The sequence below is a fragment of the Tupaia chinensis genome, unplaced genomic scaffold, assembly GCF_000334495.1.
Source record: "Tupaia chinensis unplaced genomic scaffold, TupChi_1.0 Scaffold000217_1, whole genome shotgun sequence".
NCBI classification, from domain to species: Eukaryota; Metazoa; Chordata; class Mammalia; order Scandentia; family Tupaiidae; genus Tupaia; species Tupaia belangeri.
The window spans coordinates 5,799,444-5,809,522 of NW_006159692.1; the positions used below are offsets into that span (position 1 = coordinate 5,799,444).

The following is a 10,079-nucleotide window of genomic DNA, read 5'->3' on the forward strand; positions in this document are numbered from 1 at the left end:
TACATCTGAGATTCAATTTTTGGTATGATCTAGTCTGCTTTTAATACTTTCAAGGGAGGTTTTGACTTCCTGTATTATAGTCTTCATCTCTAACAGGTCCATTTGAATATTTTTTTAGAGTGAATTTCCTCTTTTAAATCTTGCAAAAATTTCCTCACCTCCTGAAGCTTGTCAGCTCCTTTCTCCTGCCTCTTTGGCAGTTTATTGTCTCTCTTCTCTTTGATCTCTGTGAGCTTTGTCACCATGAAAATTCCAAATTCTTTATCTGACATGTCCATGAATTTTCATCATACTGTATGAGGATGAAGAGAAGTTATTGTTTTTCCTTGGAGGAGAGGTATTTTCTTGTTTTTCCATATTTCTTGCAACCCTGTAGTGATTTCTAGTGATCTGATGGATGGTGCATTTCTTCTAATTCTTAAAGTTCAATCTTAGTGTTTAGAGGCATGCAGGAGGAGGTGATCTTCAATCACTCTTCCATTCCGTTCTCACTCTTTGTGTATCAGAATCAGCGGGAATAGAGGAATATTCTGACCCTAATTGTATTCAGATGTTTAGATCCTATTCACTTGGACCTGCATAGACATTTATTGTGTAGGAGCTGAGAAGTCAATGAGTAAAGATAAATAAAAAGAAAAGAATTAGAGAAAAGGAAAGAAGAAAATATAAAAGAAAAAGAAAAAAAGGGTAACAAAAAACTGTGGATTTAAATTTTAAAAAGGAAAATAGAAAACCACGTGGTGCACAAGTGCGCTGCATGAAAGCAATATTTCACAGCTCAAGTTCAGGATCCATGTGGAGATGGGCCTGGGTTTGTGCCTTTCATATACAGAATGGGGAGAGGCACCTATTAACACAATAAAGGGGCTTGAGAGCCCAGAAAATACTTTACCTTAAAAAAATTAAAAGACTCAGGGAGACACAGAGAGAGAAATGGAGACAAAGAGACAGGTAACACTCCCTACTAGAAATAAGTGAAGAAGAAATCTCAGCAGAAAATCTTCATTTTATGTCTCTGAAAGCAATATTTCACAGCTGAAGTTCAGCATCCCTGTGATGCTGATTAGTTTTATGTTTGCTTGCTTTTCTAAAAAGGCACTTCATACTCTATTTGTGCAGGTTGAGCATCTCTTATCCAAAATGCTCGGGACCAGAACTGTTTCAGATTTCAGTTTTTCAAATTTTGGAATAGCTACATCTACATTTTGAGATATCTTTGGGATGGGCCCCAAGTCCAAGCATGAAATTAATTTCTCTTTTTAATGTATCTTCTACACATCGCCTGAGAATAATTTTGCACAATAGTTTTGTATTGCCGTGTTCCAAGTATGACTTCTCACATGAGGTCAGGTGTGGAATTTCCACTTGTGATGATGTGTTGGCATTCAAAACATTTAAGATTTTGGAACGTATTTGATCTCAGATTTTTAGATTAGTGATGCCAACTTGTACTGACCAAACGAGTCTACATAGTCAGACAGTACAAGCTCAAGCAAGCGCAGCAGTAAGATCATTGTTAATAAGGATGTTATGATACAGCACAACTGGTCACCATAAATGAAGGCCTTACAGCCACAGGTGAGAGGCTCCCCTTCGAATGTGAAGTGGCCTTCTTTATTTTCTTATGAACGAAGCATATTTTAAAGTGAAAAATAGAAGATACTCCAGAAACCAGTAAAATGATACTTATCTGTTGGTCTACTTAGTGGACAATATGTGGTATAGTCATTGTTGGAATACCTAAGTGATCGGTGTTTATTTATTTTTATTAACATGAAAAATGTAAAGAGAGAATACTTGAGGTATGAAAGGAGTATTGCAGATGACAGACTTCAGTAATCGCTCCAGCAGACCTTAAGAGCTAGTTTTACAGACAGACACTTGGGATAACGTGGCTAAGCATTCTGTGCATGTGACCCAGCAGACTATGGGTGGGGTGACCACAATAAGCTTGGCAGTGTGGGTGCCCGTCTCAGTGGGGTTTAGGTTAACGTCTCTCTGGTAGCCTCAGACCGTAACAGATCAACCTCATCGTGCCTTATGCTCCACTGTGGAACTTGTGGCCTTGCCCCTGGGGTCAAGGCTATCTTAAAATGGCAAAAATTGTAGTGGTACTGTCAGCCATTTAAAAGGAAGAGGGCCACTGGCCCAGGTTACTGGGTATGAAAAAAGATGATGACTTTTCTTCAAAGCCTAAGCAGGATCCTTCCACATTTCATTTTCATAAATGTCCTATGTTTAGCCTTCTTATTTTCTCTCAGTGGAATGGGTAGGAAGTAAAGGGTCCAAAAGAAACGAGAAGACTAAAAACCTAAACAGGGAGCAAGGTTTAAGTATAGGCGATAATGTCTCTGCATCCCAGCTTCCAAAAGGATGTAGGATCTTTAAGCCCAGAGTCCCACAGAGTTTCAGCAAACTGACCTGAGGGATTCATATAAGCCTGTTCCCTTACTCTTTCTCATACTCTGACAAAACAATTTCTCTACATTCACAGAACAGCTTGTGTGTGTGGAGGGCTCCTCCAGCACTAACCAGTTCTCCTACCCTGGGATTTAATCTCATTCTGACACTATCTACTCGGGGTAAGCATCAGACCTCAGGAGCAAAAGGGCTCACTCCTGAAAGATGCCATTTGCAAGCCCAGGCGTCCCATACTTCTGACCAACTAGCCATGCGGCAGGGGTTCCCAAGACTTCCTTAGATCTAATAATTTGCTAGAACAGCTCACAGAACTTAGGGAAACACTGCACATTTTCTGGCTTACTATAAAGGACACTGCTCAGGAGGTGCCAGATGGAAGAGGTGCACAGGCAAGGTATGGGAGGTTGGGTGTGCAGAGCTTCACGCCCTGTCCAGACCTTCTGCCCTCTGACAACCTCTGTGTTCACCAATCTAGAAACGCATCAAATCTCCGGTTCAAGAGTTTTTATGTAGGTTAATGCCCATGTCCCATCTCCTTCCCAGAGGTCAGTGGACTAGCCTGAATGTTTCATTCAGTTGTTTCTTTTTTTTTTTCTTTTTTAAAATTTGTTATAGGGCACATGCACTTGCTGAGAGGGAAGAGGGGGAGAAAGAGAGAGAGAGAAAACATCTCCCTACTCCCAGCAGGTATGTTTACACCACAATCCCTTCTCTTCCATTCTCCTCCCTTGGAATTTTGGGCATGTATGCACATGCACCTGGTGTGTTTTTCAAGTCTCTGGGACCAGGACTTGAACCATACAGTTGGCCATGTGGGATCCAGTCACCTTAACCACCATGCCACCAGCTAGCCCTGAATGTCCCAGTCTTCTAATCATTTGGTCTTTCTGGTGACTGGCCCCATCCTGAGGCTGCCTGGAGGTTCTACCCTAAGTCACCTCTTTAGCAAAAACTCATGTATGGTCTGAAAGGGTTCCTTGTAAATAACAAAAAACACTCTTGTCACTCAGGAAATCCCATGGGTTTTAGGAGTTCTGAGCTAGAAATTGGGGGCAAAGGCCAAATATATTTCTTCTTATATCACAAATATTTTTCTAATGATGGAACATATATTTTTTCAGGGAGAACATCTAATGTTTAGCTAGCCAAGCCCATTCAACTCTAATAAAACTGGACCAATATCAATTTACATTTGGATAGTGAGTTTCCATTCACGAACACGTAACAAAGGCTTATGTCATTTGATCATGAGGACAGCCCCTGCAGTAAGTCCTTTTATTCTCAATTGTGTAGGAGAAAACTGAGCCATTAACGGAAATGCAGAGAGACGAAACTATAGGTGCAGAAAGGTAAACTCGAATTCAGGTCTTCTCATTCCAGATTAAATACTCTTTACCCTATATTGGAGGTTGTATTTTTAACTTAAGAAATATAAAGCAGAACTATAGGGCAACATCACTAATTTTCACCCATACCTCATAATCTTGTGCAATTTAAAATATGGATTTCCAAAACATTTTGAGCAATGGCATCCTCATTAAAATCAGTGTGTTGTTTTCTAAGAAATAAGAGCATGGTATTCTTGTCTTTCCAAATATGTAGTTGGACTTCTGTAGTCCCATCATTTCATTATCACAATCAGTAAGACTTTAAAATGCTTACTATAGTAGTTTTCATAAAAATCATTATCCAGGAAAAAATATTGAAGACGTAAGTGATTTAACAGCTGTGAAAGGAGAATGGCAATGAATACCCTAATGCATGTTCACATAACATAAAGCCAGACTTGTGGGCTACTTTATTTTTATCTGAGAAAAGAAAATAACATTAGCATAATAATATGGATGCCTATATGTTTATAGAAGAACCTCATCATACTTGGAGGTCATATGCTAGAAATTCCTCTCCTCATAAAGAAATATGAGCGGGGTGTGCCCCTAAGTCACTTTTTCCTTCTGGCGTTTTGGCCTTTGCTCATTTGTTCCATTATACCCACCTTTCTCTTAGGTGCAGTGACTGAAATCAGCCTGCAATAGTGTTACATCAAGATAAAATGTCCTGACACCATTTATGGGTGTCATAAACGGTCACTGAATGGCCTGACACTGGCCTGTTAGAATGGCTCGAGGCCAATTGCTAAAGATTCAGGAATTTTGTGAGCCAATTGTCAAACTATTGATACTTGAAACTGGGTATAGTGGGAAATTGGCCACCATGGAAATTGGCAAACACTGCAGTCAGGTCTTCTTACCTCCCCACCCAACCCAGCTCACCAGCACGGTGCCAACCTGACGCGGGAGGAAGTGGAGAGGGAGGTTACTATTCTGTACTCCACAAATGTTGGAAACCACAAATTGAGATTTCTCTGTACCAGAAGAGATTACCGAAGATTGTACCAACTTCTCCAAGTGGATTTGGATTTGATTTGTAGAGTTTTATAGGAGTCAGTGAATATATATATATATAGATATATATATATACATATATATATATCTATATATATATAGATATATAGATATACACACACACACATAAAATCTCCTAAAAAATCCTGAAAACAAGAAGTACACATGTTGCTAAATGGAAAAAAGTAAGTTAAAAATGATATATATGTAACTCAATGTTAATTTAAAAATCATTTTTATTTACCTATGTTCTGGAAAAATATGCACTGAACTGATTATCTCTCAGGGAAATAAGACTAGAGATTAATGAAGCTGTTACTCTTTTATTTCTGAATAGTTCTTCAGTGCCTTCTCTTTAACAAAATAAAAATCAACATTAAATCTTCTTATAATTAAATCACAGTTCTGGGGTCATACGGTGGTACAACAGGCACCGTGAGGCTGCCACCTAGGAATTTTCTGGCTTTGTGCCTAGAGACCTACCCAAGCACACTGACAAGTGTGTGTGTGCCCAGGATCCTGGGCTGACTGAGACTGGGGAGTGGATAGTGGTGTGAAAACCTGTTGAGAGCACTGCGTTTTTCTGTCTCTTTCTTTGTTTCTCTTACTCGTGGAAGGAAGGAAGGAAGGAAGGAAGGAAGGAAGGAAGGAAGGAAGGAAGGAAGGAAGGAAGGAAAGAAGGAAGGAAGGAAGGAAGGAAGGAAGGAAGGAAGGAAGGAAGAAATGTTAAATAAATAAATAGTACCTTTGAAAAAAAGAAACCAAATAATGTCCGATAAATCTAGTCATGCTTTTTGATAATGACCTGTCCAAAGCTTAGACCTTATCCAACTGATATTTCTCTCCTTATTCTTTCTATTTTTTAAGATTTTTGCCATAAGGCATATATAAGGCACATGAGCTCTCTGGAGAGAGACTGTGACACAGAATGAGAGAAAGTGCAAAATCCCTCCCAGTCGGGGGTGGGGAGATGGCCACATCACAATCCCTTCTCCTCCAATCTACCCTCCGGATTTTCAGCATGCAAACACATGTGCCCAGGGTGTTTTTCAAACCACCAGGTCCAGGACTCAAATTACTCAGTTGGCCATGTGGAATCCAGAGCCTTAACCTCCATACCACCTGCTGTTCCTCTGTCCTTATTCTTACAGTCTCAACCTATTTTCCTTTTCTGATTTACTTGACTTTTTAATTTTTTCCAAGGATAAATGCATTTGTTACTCACTGGACTTTCATTTTCCAGTTTTGTGCTTGTTTTAAAATGCTTTAAAATTATTGCTGTTGTGAGAGGCACGCCAGTTACACTCCAGAGAAGGACCAGATCTCAAAAGCCCCTCTGCTGTGTCCATTTGTTGTAAACGCCATGGGACCACTTCAGTTATCTGTAGCCAGCAGAGCTGACAGGTTTCATTCTGATAGGCTGCTTTATTCCTGTCAAGGAAAGTCTGTAATGGAAGGATTGTTACTGGAGAAGTTTCTGGAGAACTCTACCATCAGGGATGCTGGCTATATTTCTAGCCTGGCCATATAATGAACCATGTGACTTTGGAGAAGTCATTTAATCTTTTAAATCCTCATCTGAAAATAGGGATTATACTGTGATCCTGTGACTCCTGTACCCATTTTTCCTACATTTTACTATTTTTGAAATGGGATATATCTAAATACAGTTGTCAGTTTCCAGGTCTGATATCCCAGTAGGAGACATAACTGTCTCACAAAAATGCAGGTGAACTTAGATGGTTACACAGAAGTATCTACAAACACCACACACGTCTATTTGTATTCCATCTTCAATCACTACAAGGCCACATTTATGGCAAGTAAAACACATTGCTGTCTCGAGAGGACTGATAAAATCTCCATAATTTCCTATTAGCTAACAGTAGACACTCTCTAAAACCTGTTATTAAGTTGATAGTCTTCAACTGATGACATATTACAATTACAGAAGAGAGAAAATAATACCACCAGGCTAATGCTGTTGAAGATGAAACGAGTCATGTTCATACAAAGCTTCACATAGTGCACGGTTCACAAGAAGCACTCGAGAAGTATCTTCACCATCATCATCACCGTCATCACATTTTAGAACACTCTAGTTGACAAAACTTTTCCATATCTGTTTTTGTAAAGTTTTTAATTAATTTCTTTCTTGAGCAAGAGAGACAGGCACCCCAATAAAGTACTCACACCATTAATCCACTACCAGCTTCAGCCAACCTCAGATAAAGCACACATGAGAGGTGTCCAGGCTCAAACCTGGAACCTTCCAACATGGACCAGCCTGGCGGAGTGTTACATTTTAGTGCTGCCCCGTTATCTAGCTCCCATTCTGTATTTTATTTACAACCCTGGCACACCAAGATCCTGACAGCTGAAGGACTGGGGAAAGGGGGTTCATGGTGTGACAAGATTCTGACAAGGGTGCCTGTCTCTCTCTCATGAAATAAAATAAATGTCATTGAAAGAGTCAGTGGTTTTTAATGTCTTCATAAGATGTGCAACTGTCACCACTATCTAATTTCGAAACATTTCATCATCCCAAAAGAGAAACCACCTACATACTAGCGGTCAGTCCTCATGCCCAGCCCTGTCCCCATAGCCCTTAGAAACCACTGATCAGGGACCAGCAGATGGCGTAATGGTTATGTCACCTGGACTCCCACATGGCCGATTTGTGGTTCAAGTCTTGAACCCAGTGGCTTAAGTCTCACACTGGGCATGTGTGCATGCGTGCCCCAAATCCCAAGAGTAGAATGGAGGAGAAGGGCTTGTGGGGCGGCCATTCCCCTTAGGGGGTGATTTCTTGCTGTCTCTCTGGCGAGTTTATGTGCCCTAAGACAAAAACCTCTTAAAACAAAAAAGAAACCGCTGATCAACGCCCAGCACGTGCTTTGGTCCCCGAATAAAGGTGAGGAAGCAGAGATCTAGAGGTCCTAGTGCCTTTCTTAAGGTTTTCCTGAGAACCTAGAGCTGGGATTAGAACCCACTAAATCACCCTGCCTCCCCTTCCTGCATGTATTTAGGCTCAGGTTCCTTCCTTGAGTTCTTATATTTGTTTCTTGACAGTAGATGGGAAAGGAGGTGGGAGGACCACCTGCAAACGGTTGCACAGTGGTTCTCCCTTATCCAGGGTTCACTTCCCAGGGTGTCACAGTCACAGTCACAGTGTGTCACCGTGTTTCCACAGGGCAAGCAAATGTGGCTGGAAAGTGGATGAGTACAGGAGACATTCATATTTATTCACTTTTCTTTATTTGTGATAGAGCATGTGTGTGCACCCATGATGAGAGAGAGAAGCCTCCCCTGCAGGGTCTGGTCATGCTGAAACTCCCTTCTCCAGCCCTCTGGCCCCTCAGATCTCAGCACTCGGGTGCACGCAGGGAGGTTTCGGGATGACAGGGCTGGGGATTCCAACTATAGTCACCACATGAGATATGGCTTCTTGTGCTATACACTACTACTGGGCCATGAGGACAGCCCAAATAAGGTATTTTGAGAGAGAGAGAGGCCACATTCACATAACATTTCTTATAGTTGTATAACTGTTCTATTTTATTATTAGTTATTGTTAGTTCCTTATTGTGCCTAATTCATAACTAAACTTTACCTTAGGCATGTGTGTGTAGGAAAAAGCAGCATGTATGGGGCTAGCCTTCTCTGTGATTTCAGATATCTGCTGGGGACCTCAGGACCTATCTCCAATGGCTAAGGTGTTTAGAGAGATTTTAGTTTGTTCTGAGAGACCAGTTCATGAAAGCAACATGAATTAATTTATGCTTTCTTTCTTTTTTTTTTTTTAAGAATTATTTTATTTATCTCTATTTATTTATTTATTTAGACCAGAGAGGGATGGGGAGGCGGGGGCAGTGAGAAAGCAAGTCACCAGAACCATGGTTGGCCATGTGTAAGTCCAGTGCCCTTAACCACCATGCCACCTGCTGGCCCCAGCCTACGCTTTTTTAATAAAAGAGATTACTTCTATTTACTTCTCTGTAATTTAAATCCACCTGCCAAGAAAAAAAAAATGGCTTTTGAAGTTAAGCCAATTGAACTCAAATTGACTTTCTTATAAATCTAAGGGAGAAAAGTTTTAGTCCCCTTCAGAGCCATGTGTCTTAAATATAGTAATTCCAGTTTAGTCTATTAAGCTTCCGATCAAGACAAATAAACCTTGTGCAAAAACTAAGACAGAGCTCCTTGGGACTAGAAAAGGCAGGGGTAGAATCAGAGAAATAATGTGGATATCATGTTTTGAATAATTTGGAGTTCAACCAACTTGGAGATCTTTTTGGCAGATATTACTTTAATAAGACTAGTTGCCTACCGACTGCTTTAACCTAATTCTACAAACCAATAAATTACAATCTAATTGTTAGATGAAGAAAGACAGTGATGAGGAAAAACTAATTTTGTTTACATGTAGTTTGCTTCCAAGTTGAACTTCATGGAAGGTGGTCAGAACAAGTCTATCTCTCCTGTAGGAGTAAAAATGCATCTACAGCTTCACACCCAGTAGCCGGGCCTGCATCTCCCTTTGTGCCCTCTCGTCTCACTCCAGACTCCAGGGAATCTATTTCTGTCAGTGCAGATAATGCCAGGCTTACCGGCCCCCCCCACACACACACACACATACCTCCCAGTCTCCAGAGTTCCTCAGGGTAAAGGGCTGGAAAACAGCAAGTCCCAGAAACAATCGGGGAGCCTGTTCATAATTTTGGCTTCTGTGTCCCTGCTCTGCCAGTCTGTCCAAAGCATTTAGGGAACACCCAGTCTTCGCAGAAGCTTGAGCTTGGCACCAGAGAACAAAAATGAATAGCAAGTTTGCACTGAAGCTGAGGACGAGGCCATCACTCAGCCACATCTGTTGCAGAAGGACCCCCCTGCTCTTTAGCACTCAGGGGACAAGCCCACTGGGAAAGGGAAGCTCCTACATGCCTCCTACCCCAGCCTGAACATGCTGGTCTAAGGGACTCTCTTAGGACCAACAGTTAACAAATGTTCATCTTCTGTCAGTTTCACAAAATCATGGTGGTCATTATGCCCCGCCGTTGGTCCACGCTCTGCTGGAAGTCACACGTCACTCAGCTCAAGACTGACTCCCCGCTTGTCCTTCTAGACTCAGCGTATGCTGTCTTGCTGGGGGCCTTTCCAAGACTTTCTTATCCAGTCTCAGTTAGGTCCTTCCTCCTCTGTGCTCCTACTCTAGAGTCTGCCTAAGTGAGTTTTGCATCCTCCTCTTATGAAAAT

The 10,079-nt window shown here is 41.2% G+C and overlaps 1 pseudogene; it reads right to left on the minus strand.

Annotated features, from left to right (window-relative positions):
- The window catches only part of LOC102495965 (neurofilament light polypeptide-like), a 49,534-nt pseudogene extending 39,841 nt beyond the window's left edge, over nucleotides 1-9,693 (minus strand).
- Nucleotides 9,694-10,079: the final 386 nt, after the last annotated feature.